The following is a 17,582-nucleotide window of genomic DNA, read 5'->3' as shown; positions in this document are numbered from 1 at the left end:
CTCCCCTTCAGTCATCCACCGCTCCCACAACTTGCAAAGAGAAGCCTTGAAGGATCGATTCACGGAAATGTCCAAGGGTTGCAGGAATTTGGTCGTCCCCCCTGGAATGACAGCAAGGAGTGCGTTCGCGGACTTCACTGCCTGTTTCACTCCAACAGTGATGTGAGCTCGCATACTGTCCATGACCAGGAGTGTTTTGGCTCGTCGAAAGAAACCACCCGGTCGTTTGGTGAAACACTCCGCCAACCAGTTGTGCATCATGGTCTCGTCCATCCAACCTTTGACATTGACCTTTATCACAATGCCAGCGGGGAACTTCTCTTTGGGCATCGTCTTCCTTTTAAAGATCAGCATCGGAGGTAGTTTTATCCCCGAAGCGGTGCAGGCCAACACACAGGTAAAGTTTGATTTCTCATGTCCTGTTGTTTTGATAGAGACCGAGGATTCTCCTTTCTTGTTGATCGTGCGCGTCAGTGGCATGTCAAACGATAGTGGTACTTCGTCCATGTTGACAATGAAATCGAGGCCAATGAATTCCTCCGCGATCAGTTCAGAGACAAAGTTCCGAAAAAGAGTCGTCTTTTCCAAGAGATCAGCAGGAATTTCTTGACACAAAGTAGTTTTGGTACGCATTGACAGATTGTTTCTCTTCATGAAGCGGTAGCACCATGTTGCCCCTCCTACGAAATTGTCGATCCCCATTGTCCGTGCCATTTCAATGGCCTTCAACTGCACTTGAACAGTCGACAATCCTCTCGAAGCAGCCCTTTGAATATGGACCCAATCAACCAGTTGTGCTTCAAGTTCAGGCCATCGCGCCGCACATCCACGGAAAGCCCGTCGTGTCCTCTTGCAGGCTCCAAGCTCCGTCTTTTGTTTTCTCCATTTCCGAACCATGGATTCATGGATCCCCAGCTCAAATGCTGCTTTTCGATTCCCTTTCCCCTCAGCAAGCTCGATAGCCTTCAACTTGAACTCGGCATCGTACGCAAGCCGCTTCGTCTTCGGCATGGTTGCTGTGTGACTGTGTGAGGGTGTGTCATGAAATCAAACTGTGCTCACGGAATTTAAAAATACAACTACCGGTATTCGAGATGGAGGTGAGTTCTTATCACGTTTTGTTCCCCATGATTTTTTTTTTTTTCGTATTTCATACACGGATTAGACGCTTCGTTTTACAAGACGCAGGGGTCAAACTCGAGGAAAAAAGTCGCGCCTTATGACCCGGAAAGTATGGTATGTAAGAAATGTTAAGTCCTTTGTACTGGAAACTTGCATTCTCCCAGTAATGTCATATATTGTACTACGTTGCAAGCCCCTGGAGCAAATTTTTGATTAATGCTTTTGTGAACAAGAAACAATTGACAAGTGGCTCTATCCCATCTCCCCCCTTTCCCCGTCGCGATATAACCTTCATGGTTGAAAACGACGTTAAACACCAAATAAAGAAAGAACACCGAATTCCATGACTAAGAGTCTGCCAGTTTACTTATCTTGCTTATGTGTAGATATGTTTGTTCTAACAAGTAAGAATCATAAACAACCATGGACCCCCCGCGGGTTAGGGGGAAGAATTTACCCGATGCTCCCCAGCATGTCGTAAGAGGTGACTAACGGATTCTGTTTCTCCTTTTACCCTTGTTAAGTGTTTCTTGTATAGAATATAGTCAATTTTTGTAAAGATTTTAGTCAAGCAGTACAAGGTTGTCGTCACCAAGACTGAGACTGGTCTCAAAAACCGGGAAATCTTTAGATGATGCAGTTGTTTTTTATTTCAAACCCTCGAAGTATTCTCCCTTAGCGGCTACACACAGTTTAAGTCGTTGGACCCAGTCAAGAAATGACCGTTTGAAGCCGTTTTTTGGCACCTGGTTCAGACACTGGAAAACAGCCGATCCGAGGGCTGATCGACTGTCAAATCGACGCCCAGCCAATTGTCTTTTCAGATGAGGAAACAAAAAAAAGTCACAGGGTGCAAGATCAGGAGAGTAGGGAGGATGTGGCAAAGTTTCAAAGTTTTCTTCCTCCAGGTACTCTTTCACCACCTTGGATTTGTGAGCAGGTGCGTTATCATGAAGTAATTTGATCCCTTTCAATCCTGTAGTTGGTCTGGCTCTCTTGTAGTAACGAACGATGCCAGCAAGAACTTTTTCCTTGTAGTACACCCCAGTGATGCTTCTGCCTTTTTCGCGTGGTTTTTGAAAAATTACGCCCTTTGTGTTATAAAATATTGTGTATAAAACCTTCTTGCCGGAGCGACTTTTTCGCACAATCCGAGGGGCATTGGCACCTTTTTTTATCCATGCTTTGTTTTGAGCTTTTCTTTTTGGCTCAAAGAAGTACACCCAAGTTTCGTCTCCAGTCACGATCTCATCCAAGCGTTTTTGATCACATCCGTCGTATATCTTGAGTAGCCGTTGGGCAAACGTAACCCTACACCTCTTGTTCTCTTCAGTGAGGAAATGTGGTACCCATCGCGCGCACACCTTTGTGTATCCAAGTTTGTGTTTTAAAATTCTCAAGACAGACGACGACGAAATGTCCAGTGTTTCGGCGATAAAATGACTGCTCACTCGGGGATCTTCATCAACTAACCGTTGCACATGGGACACCATTTTATTGTCGGTTACAGGTGGTTTCTTCACTTTTCCCCTTGCATCTTCCACAGACGTTTTCCCTGTTGAGAAATGCTTTGCCCACCGAAAAAACTGTCGCGCGAGATGGTGCTGTGCCTGGGCTTACAGTTCTCAGCTCTTCAAGTATGTCACCGGCCGTTTTACCAAGTGCCGTTCTTATTTTGATGTAGGATCGAAAATCCTTCTCTGAAAATGTGCTTTTTGCCGCCATTTTTTAGGCCAGTGTCTCTCGCTTACATGACTAAATACACTGTATCTTTACGAAAACACAACGGATCACAAAGAAATTATGCACAATAATACGTTATGTACCAATCTTGATAATGACGTCATTTGTTATAAATGTCGTCATTTGATTCTGTGCAAAAAAGACCAGTCTCAGTCTTGGTGACGACAACCTTGTATGTAAGAAATGTTAAGTCCTTTGTACTGGAAACTTGCATTCTCCCAGTAAGGTCATATATTGTACTACGTTGCAAGCCCCTGGAGCAAATTTTTGATTAGTGCTTTTGTGAACAAGAAACAATTGACAAGTGGCTCTATCCCATCTCCCCCCTTTCCCCGTCGCGATATAACCTTCATGGTTGAAAACGACGTTAAACACCAAATAAAGAAAGAAAGAAAGAAACAACCATGGCAGAGTACTCAGTCAAGGTCCAATAATAAAGGGAAGTAAGTGAGAGCTATGCAGAACCATCCCCTGGCACTTAAGAGAAAACACTCTTTTGGAGACGCAGACGAGATATCTCGTCAAGCTGAAAAGCTTTGTGCATTAATGCCTGATGGGAACTGTTTTTGTACCAGTTACACTAAGATCACAGTCGTGAAGCATGTTGCTAAGGTAACTGTAGTATGCTCTTCCTTTATCTGACACAGTGGAACCCCCTTTACACTACCTCAAAAAATCTGAAACAATCAGTTCTTATAAAAGGAGGGAGTCTTAAAATGGAGGTAAATTTACAGAGGTTATGAAAAGACAATCTGAAAAGATAAGGTCTTAAAAGGGTGGTACCACTGCATCGCTAATTCTGCTTGTATAATTTCATGGTTTTGACAATTAATGCGTTGTCTGGTACAATGCAGTGCCTCTAGAGGCAAAAAAATTTGAACCTGATTTAGCATGCGCACCGACTTCTCTGAAAGGCTGTGAAGGGCATCCTTACTTGTGCTCGAAGTTGACTTCGCGAAGTCTTTTTAATGAAAATTCAGTGCCAAAGCTTCATGCAGCGAGCTGCGTCAAGTGGAACTTGTGAAGTTGACTTCGCCCAATTAATGGTCAGGTTTGATAGAAGCATTACAGTGAAGCGACTTTCATTCTGAAAAAGGGCTTGTTTCCTTTTGGTATTTGATCTCCCAAGTAGAGGACCGTTCATGTAGCTTTATTTATTTTATTTTTTAGTGAGTATTTCTACGCACATACCCTCCCAGAGGGAGGCTCATGGCGTTTACAATATGCCGTGTGAGATGGAATTTTACACAATATATCACGCATTCACATCGGTCAGTAAATCTGAAGCGTGTTAGGCGAGTATATACTTTCACGACCTATTATTCCAAGTCACACGGGTATTTGGTGGAAGTTGACTTCGCCCAATTAATGGTCAGGTTTGATAGAAGCATTACAGTGAAGCGACTTTCATTCTGAAAAAGGGCTTGTTTCCTTTTGGTATTTGATCTCCCAAGTAGAGGACCGTGCTATTCAGATAATTTCTTTGTCATGCTGGCTTGGTTTGTGAACAAGAAACAATTGACAAGTGGCTCTATCCCATCTCCCCCCTTTCCCCATCGCGATATAACCTTCGTGGTTGAAAACGACGTTAAACACCAAATAAAGAAAGAATGCTGGCTTGGATATATATCCCTCTAATGTTGCTCTAAGGTCTGTGATTGGTATACGTCAAGAGTGCAGAGAAATATTTCAAGAGCTGTGTGTAATTAGTTTGTGTGTACTGTGGGTGTGGAGAGTTATGTTAATCTTTGGCTGTTTCCTGGTACAGTGGAACCACCCCTTGAAGACCTCCAAAAATCTGAGACAATCAGGTCTTAAAAAGGAGGGAGTCTTAAAATGGGGGTAAATTTACTGAGCATATGAACAGAAAGTCTAAGAAAATTGGGCCTTAAAAGGGAGGAAGTCTTAAAAAGGGGGGGGGGGGTCCACTGTACAGATGAATGCCAGCTGGCATGTTAAAAAACTGCTCGCATTCTAGTTTTTAAAGGTCAGGCCGAAAATGAAACGGAGAATAAGATCAATGCTGAATTGGTCTCGCTTGACCCCCTGGGTCCGTCGCGATAAACCCTTCGTGGTTGAAAACGACGTTAAACACCAAATAAAGAAAGACCCCCTGGGTTCTGGAAACAATAAACAAACAAACCCACGCATGCTCTTGTTTTCACAATGCCCCATAGGTGGCACAAAGAAACACATGTAGATACGTAGTTTGACATGATTTCTTTGAAGCAAACGTGGTGAGTGAATATGACTATACAAATTTGCAGAAACGTTGCAAGACGCTCACCCAGTTGAGATCAATACATTTCTATTGTGGAAACAGAAATATGAATGAATACAAGACGGCAAGAAGTGTGGTTTGAACTTTTGAGGCAGTGTGATTGCAATTGTTTATGATTTTGTTTGGAACATGCATCTTACCGTGAATTTAAAAAAACAGTTGTTTATGAATTGAGTGTGTGTGTTTTGAGTATGTGTGTGTTCATGTGTGTGCGTTCATGTATGTGCGTTCGTGTATGTGTGTGTGTGCTTTCGTGCGTGTGTGTGAGGGGGTCTCCCCAGTTTGTGTGAGAGATGGAGAGGGGGGGAGGGGTAGTTTGGAACATATACATGTCATTGTGTGAGAAATATGTGTGGCTTTGATAAGAAAATATGTGACTGTGATTCTGGTGTTTAATAAAGAGTATTCAGCTTTGGAGTGAGTATGCAATCTACATTCTTCTTTGGATCCATATTATTTCCTTCTTTTCTTTTTCTTCCATTTAGTCAAGTTTTGACCAAATGTGTTCCTGTAGACTGGGAGTTAAGACGAGGATCTTGGTGTATGTATGTTTGTGTTTAGAACAATTCCCAGAAACGTATTGGACATATCCTTATGAAACTTTACATGTGAATTCTTCTTCGTCACACGATTTTTTCATTTTTGATAAATATCTTTGATAATGCATATCCGCCATTTAAAAAAATTTGAGGCGGCATTTTTTCATCAAATTGATTGGAAGTTTTGTCAAACAACCTTTAACTCAGTCCGGACTGTGAGATTGCGTTCCAGCTTAGAAGCTGAATAATTGATGAATTTATTTTCTTCATTAACATTCATGATTAAAATTTAAAGGTTAGTAACAATCAATCAATCAATCAATATGAGGCTTATATCGCACGTATTCCGTGGGTACAGTTCTAAGCGCAGGGATTTTTATTTTTTTTATTTTTAGTAACCGATTCAGAAAGGATTGAATTATATTCTTTATGAACTTTTGAATCCAAAAATATATAGATATGTTATGTTTATTCTGAGCTCAAAATAATGGAAAATCTGTCCTATGTTTGCATGCTTTGCGGACACCAGGGCGGCCCGTTTCAATCTTCGGGTTTCAGCTAGCCAAGCCTCACTTGGATCTTGTTTACATTCAGTCAAGTTTTGACAAAATGTATTCAGATAGACTGTGAATCAAAACAAGTTGATGGTGAGTGTGTGTGTGAATAGAATAGAATAGAATAGAATAATGTTTATTGTCATGAACCAGTAAAGTTATTGACACAACAAACAACAAATAATGCATTATACAATGCTAAAACAATCCGTTACAAATTTGCCAAGACGAACTTGAACTTCGTCTTCTAAAAATAAGTTACTTGGATTTTTGTTAGCATATTTCATATTGATATGTGAAGCATCTTCTTTAAATTCATCCCTTAATTTAACATATTTATTGCATTTATCTAGAAAATGTATTTCATCTTCTATGACATTGCATTCAATACAAAGACGATTTTCTTTAGGGATATTCTGATGTCTTCCACTTATGATGTGTGTGTGTGTGTGTGTGTGTGTGTGTGTGTAGAGCCCTTGCCGGAAAACTGCCAGACAGACGTTGAGGAAACTTTACATATGGATTCTTCTGGATGATATCCCAAGACTTTTTTCTTTTTTGTTCAATATAACTTTTCAGATAAATGTCTTGCATGACATCGACATGTCATATTTCGCTTTTTAAAAGAGTTGAGGCCACCATGGTGACTACATTTTTTTTTTTATCAAATAACTTCAACTTTTGATCATCTAATCTCTGACACGGTTCGGACTATGGGATTGTATATCTGCTAGGAAGCTCTGAAATTAATTAACTTATTTGTTAATTAACCTGTTTTGTACACAAAGCATTACCTGTGTTTACCTGAATTGACAACTTACGGTGTGCCCTGGATGTATAAATGAATACACCACACACACATTGTTTGATTGTTCTTTTTCTTCTTTTTTTCTTCTTTTTTTGTAACGGTTTAGTGTCGAGCACCCAGTAAGGTAATATATTGTACTACGTTGCAAGCCCCTGGAGCAATTTTTTGATTAGTGCTTTTGTGAACAAGAAACAATTAACAAGTGGCTCTATCCCATCTCTCTCCCTTTCCCCGTCGCGATATAACCTTCGTGGTTGAAAACGACGTTAAACATCAAATAAAGAAAGAAAGAAAGACAAGTGGCTCTATCCCATCTCCCCCCCTTTCCCCGTCGCGATATAACCTTCGTGGTTGAAAACGACGTTAAAAACCAAATAAAGAAAGAAAGAAAGACAAGTGGCTCTATCCCATCTCCCCCCCTTTCCCCGTCGCGATATAACCTTCGTGGTTGAAAACGACGTTAAACACCAAATAAAGAAAGCAAGTGTCAAGCAACCCAGTAAATTCTGGTTGAAATTAAAATAGCAATATCAGATTTTAAAATTATTGCATTGCATTCTTTATCATTTTCTGAATCGTTAAATACTAAGATATGTTTACTCTGAAAATGTGCTCAGATTTACAGAAAATCAGTGAATGCAAACTAGCTGGTCTTGTGTTCGCATGCTTCCAAGACCAGTTTGACCCGTCTCAGTTTTTTGGTTTCGGCTAGCCAGACCTAAGAAGTTTCGATGATGACTGATCCCAGGTTTTTAGTGTTGATCTATTAGTTTCAGACTGAATGTTTTGATATCGCTTTACATGACCTGTTTGTTGTTTTTGTATTCTTTATATATTTTTTTAACTCAAATGTACTCTCTCAGAGTCATAACTGTATTGGGTTTGTATAATAATTAATTTATTATGCTTCAATCTACAGTGATTTGTTTGAGTAAAGTTGCATTTTATGAACAGTAATCTCGTCTTGGTGAAAAAGACATCAAGAAACAAGTATTTGTTGAATTTGTCAAGCACATGTTATTTACCTTCTACCTACCTTCCTTTCTGCGTGAACCAGACCTGGGAACCCATACGATTTCGCCGTACGCATGATTGTCTAGAATACGAGCAGTATGCTCAGTGGAAAAAAATTCTACGAGAACAATTCCTAGACTACTTTTCTTCACAAGCACATCCCGAAGCTGATCCAGTATTTTGACACATGATTACAGTTTTTGTCAGTAAACATTGAAAGAAACATTTGTTTTAAATGTTTTGGTAAACTTATTTAACTGTGCGACGGACGAGTGTGAAACATGATTTAATTATGGATGTTCAAAGCTGTGTGGAGTACACTCATTTTTCTGAAAATAGACCAAGTTTGCTTAAGAATACTCCCAGTGCAAAACAGGGGTGAACCTTTTTTTTTCTTTTTCACTTTCTTCACTTTATTATCCAGTCACTGGGAAATGTGGGTTGCTTCCTCGCAGTGGAAAGCTAGCAGCAACAGGAGTTGCACTACCCAAGTGTATGCATGTCTTAACACTTTCTACCCCACCTATGTTGACCAAGTTTTTTTTAGCCGAGACCAGCTGTGCTGCAGCAGGTCACTCAGAATTGTAGTAACTGTGTAGTGACTGTGTATCAACACGCTGGAATGCAGTTGATACAAGTTACATGTCGAGTAAGTGGATTCTCTTGTATTATAGTATATGTATATGCAGTTAAACGCCTGGACAGATCTATGTACATTGTTTCCTGTTTCGCAATCGAAAGAACGTTTATATACAGAGGCAGATTTTTTGTTCAGCCAATCCCCAACGCTGCAACCTCCTATCATACATTATTATTTAAGCTTGATCAGCAGTCTGCTTTTTGAGAGAGGTGAAAAATATTCTGTTTCATGTCTTCTTCTTCTTCTGTTGAATGTATTTGAATCCTCATGTCTTTGTGTAAAAATTACACTGCCTTGTATGTGATTAGTGTAAGGCATTATTATGTTTGTTTGTCACATGTACAAAAGATGACACAATGTCTGTGATGTAACTGATATTCTGCTTGCCTCTAGAGCTTGGGTCCATTAAAGATGGAAAACAACCGACAGTTTCGAAGTGGATAGTCAGAGAGAGAGAAGGCTTGTGTGTGTATGTGTGTTTGTATATAAATGTGTCTGTGTGTGTGTCTGAGTGTGGGTGTGAATGTGTGTAGATATGGATTGCGTGTGTGGGTGTGGATGTGTAACCTGTAACCTTGGGTCTAATAATTAAGACATTGCGGCTTGCCACGACTAGATCGCAGCTAGCTGCGACTAGATCGCAGCTAGCTGCGACTAGATCACGGCAAGCCGCAGCATGATCCCAGGAACATCGCGGCTAGCTGTGACCTGGTCGCAGCAAGCTCACAGTAAGGGGTCCAGGACATCGCGGCTAGCTGCTGCTAGGTCGCGGCAAGCTCGCAGGGAACATCGCAGCTAGGGGCGACCACATCACATCAAGCTCGCGGGTGGGATCTCCATATAAGGATATATAACTACATCGCAGCTAGCTGCGACTTAGTCGCAGCAAACCTAATTTGCATGGTAAATTACGGCCTCGCAGCGACTGCTCGCCACAGGGCCTTTTTTTCTGTAAGGGGAGTTGAAGCTTCCCGTATAAAAGATTTGGCTCACCATCTCAGATCTGTTTTAACATGGGATAGAAAGGCCATTCCACAACTGACTTGGACTCATACTGAAAATCAACATCGTCAATGTTTTTGTGCAGAGTGGATTTATTGGTAATGTTGATTTTTTTTCAAATTCATTTCTTAAAACCCATTTTTTGTCGATCTGCGAAATACAAGTACATGTATCCAGGTTTCCCAATTGCTTCGTTTCCGGCAGATTTATGTGGAGCTCGTGATGCGCACAAAAAATATTGGCGGTCTAGAAGTGTCGTCTGCGCAATGATCGCGGCGGCTTTCTTGACCGCCAAGGACAACCACGCACGTTGTGAGACGTCACTCGTTAGACCTCAATATATATATATTCATAAAAAAAAACTCTGCATGAGAAGCAGTCAGGATGTTGAGTTTTGGTATGTGACCAAGTGGAGGGATGGTCGTATCCCATGTAAAAGCCAGGCCAGATCTAAAATAGTGAGCAGAACCAGGGCCGGACTAGGCAAAGAGGAGGGGGGGGTTGCCAGTGGTGGTCCAGGTCCCCTTGTGGGGGTCAGGGGGCGAAGCCCCCTGAAGCTGGAGGGTAGGTCATATTCTGAGATAGGAAAATGGTCGCTCCTTGCATGAAACGGCATAAAATAAACAATAATACATTTTTTTTTTAAATAAGTGAGGTACATGTTTAGGCTAGGGGGGGGGGGTTGCGCAACCCCCATAACCCCCCCCGGTAGTCCGGCCCTGAGAACTGTGTTTACGGGAATGCGATTGCGCTTTTAAGTTCTACTAACAGGTCAATTGAGGTCTAATGAATGACGTCTCACAACGTGCATGGTCGTCCCTGGCGGTCAAGAAAGCCGCCGCGATCATTGCGCAGATGACACTTCTAGACCGCCAATATTTTTTTGTGCGCATCACGTGCTCCACATAAATCGGCCGGAAACGAAGCAATTGGGAAACCTGGATAGCTAAAAGTAAAAACAAAAACAACCTCCAAAAAACAAACAAAACAAAAAACGCGGTGTGCAACGAGGTGGTCTGCCGTCGCGATATAACCTTGAATGGTTGAAAACGACGTTAAACACCAAATAAAGAAAGAAAGAAAGAGGTGGTCTGACATATTTTTCAACGTTATGCAGTTTGTCGTATTGTATTGTATTTAATTGTATTACTTTTGCTTCTTTTAATCTTCATTTTGCTTTGTCTTCTTTGAAGGGGCAAACCCAACAACCACACCCAAGTCAATACAGCCATGCAGTTGCTCAGCATCTTGACAAAGCAACAGTCTATGCGAGATCGAGAATCTTATAAAAGGCATTGACCTTTCGAGCGCGTTTTTACACCATCGACCAATAATTTGTTCTGACAGAGACAGAGAAAACGCTTGTAGCAGCTTTACAGAACCGTTGTACGGCGCCTGTACGTGACAGAAAGCGAACTAGTCAGTGTCTCGACCATCGTATAGTAGTCGGACCGTGTGGACACTCAAGCCACCCTATATATAATTACAAGAAAAATGTTCATTCAAAATGAACAGCGTCGATGCAATGTCCACCAAAGATTTATTTTGGGAAGTGTTAAAGGTTAGGGTCAAAAGTTAATGAATTGCATGTTGTGCTGGATATATAAATTGTTTATTTCAGTCAATGCTTGATTCATAAGTACATTTTTCAGCATGGTGCATCTACAGGAGGGTGCTCCAACAATGATGCATAGTGCCAACATTTAGCGCAAACTTTTCACAACAGTGCATTATTACCACAAAGCGCATACAGCGATTATATAGTAGCAAGTTGCACTAAACATTTGAACAAAATGCATTTTGTTCAAATGTTAACAGCACAGCACCAAGTTTTGCATAAGTGCACAACAGCACTGACCATTTCACAAAAGTGCATAACAGCTGTGACAATTTTACAAAAGTGCATTGACCATTTCAGGCAGATGGCTAACATGCAGATTTCGCTTTTGTCTGTCTTTCTTTGAAAAGTAGGCATGTTCAAGATCGATGAAGTCATGAGCAATTGGGTTAGATGACAGAAAAGATTCAAAAACGTCAGATTCAGTTAGATGACAGAAAAGATTCAACAAGTCGCGTAAGGCGAAAATACAATATTTAGTCAAGTAGCTGCCATTTTTCAGCAAGACCGTATACTCGTAGCATCGTCAGTCCACCGCTCATGGCAAAGGCAGTGAAATTGACAAGAAGAGCGGGGTAGTAGTTGCGCTAAGAAGGATAGCACGCTTTTCTGTACCTCTCTTTGTTTTAACTTTCTGAGCGTGTTTTTAATCCAAACATATCATATCTATATGTTTTTGGAATCAGGAACCGACAAGGAATAAGATGAAAGTGTTTTTAAATTGATTTGGAAAATTTTATTTTGAAAATAATTTTTATATATTTAATTTTCAGAGCTTGTTTTTAATCCGAATATAACATATTTATATGTTTTTGGAATCAGCAAATGATGGAGAATAAGATAAACGTAAATTTGGATCGTTTTATAAATTTTTATTTTTATTTTACAATTTTCCGATTTTTAATGACCAAAGTCATTAATTAATTTTTAAGCCACCAAGCTGAAATGCAATACCGAACCCCGGGCTTCGTCGAAGAATACTTGACCAAAATTTGAACCAATTTGGTTGAAAAATGAGGGCGTGACAGTGCCGCCTCAACTTTCACGAAAAGCCGGATATGACGTCATCAAAGACATTTATCAAAAAAATGAAAAAAACGTTCGGGGATTTCATACCCAGGAACTCTCATGTCAAATTTCATAAAGATCGGTCCAGTAGTTTAGTCTGAATCGCTCTACACACACACACACGCACGCACGCACGCACGCACATACACCACGACCCTCGTTTCGATTCCCCCTCGATGTTAAAATATTTAGTCAAAACTTGACTAAATATAAAAACGTCAGATTCAGTGTTTTGGGCACTGTTGAACAGGAACATTCTCTCCTGTTCAACAAATGTGGGTTCAATTCAAAAGCAACATTGTCACAGATAGGCTAGTGTTACATTTCTGTAAAGTTTCAAAAACATCTTCCATGTTTTGGTTACTGTTGAACAGAGGCATATTTTCCTGTTCAAAAAAGTCTGACACAAATTGTCGTAGTTGTGGGTTAAGGTTCGATCTATACTGTCCTTCAAACGAGTCGTAGAACCGTCATTGTCACAGATAGTGTTACATTTCTGTTTTACATTCAAACGAGTCGTAGAAGTAGTAGTACATTTGCGTTTGGTTGTTTTTTCTTTTAGATTCCTGTCACTCATACTAGCAGTATTGATTGAGGTACATAAATCTGTTGATGTACAGGGATGACTTGTTTGTAATGAATCCTTGTTTCCTCCACATTGAGTTTGCATTGCAGTTGGACAGAAATGAACAGGTGTTAATTGATACTCACATTGATAATGGCTTTTGAGAAAATCAATCAATTCTGCAAAGGAATTAACTTGATGACATCAAAACTGCAGCGCCATTTGAAGAATGGTTACCATTTCTGTTTCTTTGATGGGAATCAAACAAATAAAAACATTGACTATCCAAGTTACCATGAATGGCAATAGTTGACTCCTGAAAAGTAGCAAGGATATAATTTGAGACGATAAACGCCTGATGCAATCCCTCCTCAAGGTCAGTCAACTCAAAACCTTCATCATTCGCAACATCAGTAGGCAACACAGCGGGATTCGTATGTCCAGAAATCATGTCGAAAAAATATTACATTTCAAAAGCATGTCCAACCACAGTTGTTGGCAAGTGTTCGTGTCCGAAGTAGCCTTCAGTGTGTGTATATGTATTCATGTGACAGAGAACGTGACCTCATTGTTCAATCCTCTCTCTCTCTTCTTTCTCATTCGAACGCACACACGCAAGAACGTAGCCGGCACGCATGCACGCGCACGCACACACACACACACACACACACCCCGCTGACGCACACGGCAAACCACGCACACACACACTGACTGTCGGCAAGCATCTCTTTTTGTTTTCTTTACCTTTGTTTATTGTGTTTTCGATATTTGTGTTTATTTTTTGCTTGACTTATCTGTTTTATTTTAATGTTTGCTATCCACATCGTGTGATAAATGTTTCTTCTCAGTCTACGAGTCAGTTTAGTTTCTGCACGCCGCTTTGGTACTCCTTGTTTTTCTAACTGGTGTATTGTGCGCGACTGATTTGCGGATTTATTTTTATTCCTTTCATATGCAGTTGAAGTGTTGTGGGTGTTATTGTCTGTATATGCTATGTTGCGTCTGTGTATGCCTACAAGAATTTTGGGTGTAATGTGCCTGTGGTCTGCTCGCAGTCGAGCACAGAAAACATGGCGGCGCCCTGTGGCAAATTCCTGGAAAGTCTTTCCCGACCGCAGATACCAGCGTCGTCCGCGACGCTGGAATAAATGTATAGCACCTTGACTCCCAAGTCAGCCGCTCTATTTGTGCGTGTGATAAGATTCGACATGACCTCTCCAGGTTTATACCCTAGATTTTCAGTGTGACTCAAGGGACAGTCTCGTAAACTGTGACCAGCGAGGAGGAAAGAGTGGGAACATTATTGGAGTTTAATTAGTCCGGGATCTGGAAGGGCAGGATACTTTGCTTCTACGTTTGTGTCTTGAGTTGGTGTGTTGTGTTTTGTTTTCCAGACGGCGTTCGTCAAAAGTTGGGCTGACGGCTTAACAGGTGAGTTATGTGAAATCAGAGAGAGAGAGAGAGAGAGGGGGGGGGGGGAGGGGCGAGAGATAGAGAGAGGGAGAGAGAGAGAGGGGTGTACGTGTGTGTGTGTGTGTCCGTGTGTGTGTCTGTCTGTCTGTCTGTCTGTCTGAGTATGGTGGTGGTGGTGGTGTGTATGCGTGTGTGTATGTTTGTGTGTGTATGAGTGTGTATATGACTAAGTGCCAAAAGGTGCGCACGAAAAGCGGACAAAGGGGCTAAAAAATAAAAGTTGACAAACACGACTGATATTGTGATTTTTGTTAAGACAACAGATGCTGGAACCCAATTACGAAAAGAAAAGATAAATTTACCCAAATGATTTTACAAATAACGATAATTTTGTTCGTTATATCATTCAAAACGGCACTGAGTCATAGCATTAAGGTTATCTCGCACGTTTTTAAAGCTAGGGCTTTGAAACTTGGCACACAACCAAAGTATAATGACCTCCAGGTATGGTGCACATCACATTAAACAACATTGAATTTCAAGGTCACAGCGAGGTTAAATTTCCTTTGCAAACTGGAAAATTGTCGTTGTCACGTCTTACATGTTTTAATACTAGATCAGTTAGACTTTACATACTTCACATACTTTCAGCATTTTTATAAAACCTCATTAAAAGTGACCTGCTGGTTAATCTTTGTCAAAGTTCAAGGTCACAGCGGGGTCACATCTGGTCCAAATGTGGAATATTTTCAATTTATTCAGCGCGTTAAAAGCACGAGCTTTGAACATACACACAGTTCTAGTGTATAATGTTCACACACGATTAAAGTCTGGTTGAAAAAGTCAAGGTCACAGCAGGGTCGCGTTGAGGTCAAACATATACATTTTTCAATGAGGTTTTCTCATATGTTTTTGAAGCTAGGGCCTTGAAACTTGGCACACTACGCAAGTTAAATTAAACCTCATCAAATTCCAAGGTCACAGTAAGGTTAAAGATCCTTTAAGGATATTTTCTAAAAAAAAGGTGACCGCCTGGTTAATGTTTGTCAAATTTCAAGGTCACAGCAGTGCCATCTGGCTTAAACTTTTGAAAAATTGTCAATTTCTTCAACTAGTTTTATAGTGTTTGAAGTCATTCACACATGATGAAAGTCTGGTTGATAAAATCAAACGTCAAGGTCGCAGCGGGGTCGCATTGAAGTCAGACACATACAATTGTCATTTTCACGAACGCCTTTTAAGCAACACCTTTGAAACTTCACACATTCCAAAGTTTTGATGTTGTTTGGTTATAATCAAAGTGTGGTCAATTTCCATGATTGAGAGCATTCAGAGGGGTCAAGTTGAGGTTACACAAAAAGTGATAATCTTTATAAGACTCACGTTTGCTGCTATTGCTCACTTGACATTGGTGAAAGTGCTTATTTTATAATTGTTGATCTTGATGTTTTGACCAATTAATATTACCAGGATCAACCATACCAGATTTCAAAGTCCAGAAGTTGTCAAACCTCAAACCTGTTGGAAGTTTCAAAGATTTAAGCATCAACAAATTTCTATTTGATTTGACCTTAAATAACAGATTTGACCTTAAATCTTAAAACAGATCAACCAGACTTTGGTTTTATATAAATTGAAGTTCAATACAATTTCCTTTTTATTTTACCCACACGAGACCCTGCTATGACCTTCACATTTCTCAAGGATCAACCTTGAATTCTCCATGTTGAACAATCATTAAGCAAAAGCGTTGTTTGAAGTTTGAAGGTTCCAGCTTCAAAAATCTCTGAAAAAATATGTTTCATCCGTTTTCTGAACCACATGTGACCCAGCCGTGACCTTGAAATCTGACAAGGGTCAACAAGACTTTTACCATGCATGGGGGCGATTAAACCCCAAATGTGTGTGAAGTTTCAAGGTTTCAACTTAAAAAACGTCTGAGAAAAATATACATTTTCCTTTTTGGACAATGTGTTGCACGCAAGACAACACGACAAACGCTCGTGTTATCATTCTTTTACTTTAAGGTCGACTTGCGTGCCCGCTCTTTCGCTAATCTCAATTAAAATTCATCTTGGAAGTTCGGTTTTATTACGCTTTTAATTAAGAAGATTAAACTAAGACAACAAATAGTTAGTTTTACCCATTAAACTCGATAAGGTAGTGACATTTTATGTTGAACGCAAGATGGTGTCGCACGCAAGATCTGAAAAGATGTTGACGACATAATTTCAACACTTGATAGCGCATTCGTGGTTCGTGATTTCTTCACAAATTTTGAACACAGAATGTGTCACGTGGTTCCGTAGATGAAGTAGATCTTTGTACATGTAAATTTTGCTTTTAAAAGAAAATAACCGTTAATTACCGAACATTTTGTCGCACGCAAGATATGACGAAATTTTCAAATCGTTTTCAAAAATGCTGTTCAAAAGTTCTGCAGTCTTTGCTGGATTACTTGAAAGACAGCAGTTTGATACACCGTTATCGCTTGACGTGTCGACATCAATTCCAGAGTTTTTGAAAAAGAAATTTAGTAAATATCTGCGATTGAAAAATGTATGCCGTGATGACGACACATCTTGCGTGCGACACCTTAAAATTCGGTTATCGAAAAAAAAAAATTCTCTCGAGATTTAGATTTGACGTTTGGTCTCGTCTGTAAAGCGATGTTTCAGGCATTAAATCAAACTAAATGCAATTCATTTGTGCTTCTTGTTATTTTTCTGTGGCATATTCAAAACACGAGGTATCACGATGTCCGTTTTCAGATGGCCGGTTTTGGCGTTATTTTTGACTTTAAACAAAGATAACTTCAAAACCGTTCAAGTCAGACACACGAAATGATGTCCACTATCTCTTCGCACATTCATCCACACACACACCAATTTTCAGCAGACACCCGTTTTTAGAAACATTTTTATTGTAAAACAAAGTCGTCTTCTGTTCTGTGAGCACCTTTTGGCACTTAGTCATATATATACTGATGTGTGTGTGTAAGTGTGTGTGTGTCAGTGTGCGTGTGTGTGTGTGTGTGTGTAAGAAAGAAAGAAAGAACAAAAACAGAATGATGACTAGGTCCTTGACGATGGTTGCATTGATTTGTGTCTCTTTTTACGATTTAGTCAAGTTTTGACTAAATGTTTTAACATAGAGGGGGGAATCAAGACGAGGGTCGTGGTGTATGTGTGTGTGTGTGAGTCATGTGACCTACA

The 17,582-nt window shown here is 40.2% G+C and overlaps 1 protein-coding gene across 1 annotated transcript in view; it reads left to right on the top strand.

Annotated features, from left to right (window-relative positions):
- Positions 1-14,144: 14,144 nt before the first annotated feature.
- LOC138976091 (uncharacterized) overlaps positions 14,145-17,582 on the top strand; it is a 21,918-nt gene continuing 18,480 nt past the window's right edge. Inside the window, exon 1 of the mRNA XM_070348909.1 lies at positions 14,145-14,385. The gene's annotated coding sequence lies outside the window, so the exon portion shown is untranslated. The remainder of the gene's footprint in view (positions 14,386-17,582) is intronic.

This window comes from Littorina saxatilis, linkage group LG9 (assembly GCF_037325665.1).
Source record: "Littorina saxatilis isolate snail1 linkage group LG9, US_GU_Lsax_2.0, whole genome shotgun sequence".
NCBI classification, from domain to species: domain Eukaryota; kingdom Metazoa; phylum Mollusca; class Gastropoda; order Littorinimorpha; family Littorinidae; genus Littorina; species Littorina saxatilis.
This window is presented reverse-complemented; position numbering and strand designations above follow the sequence as displayed.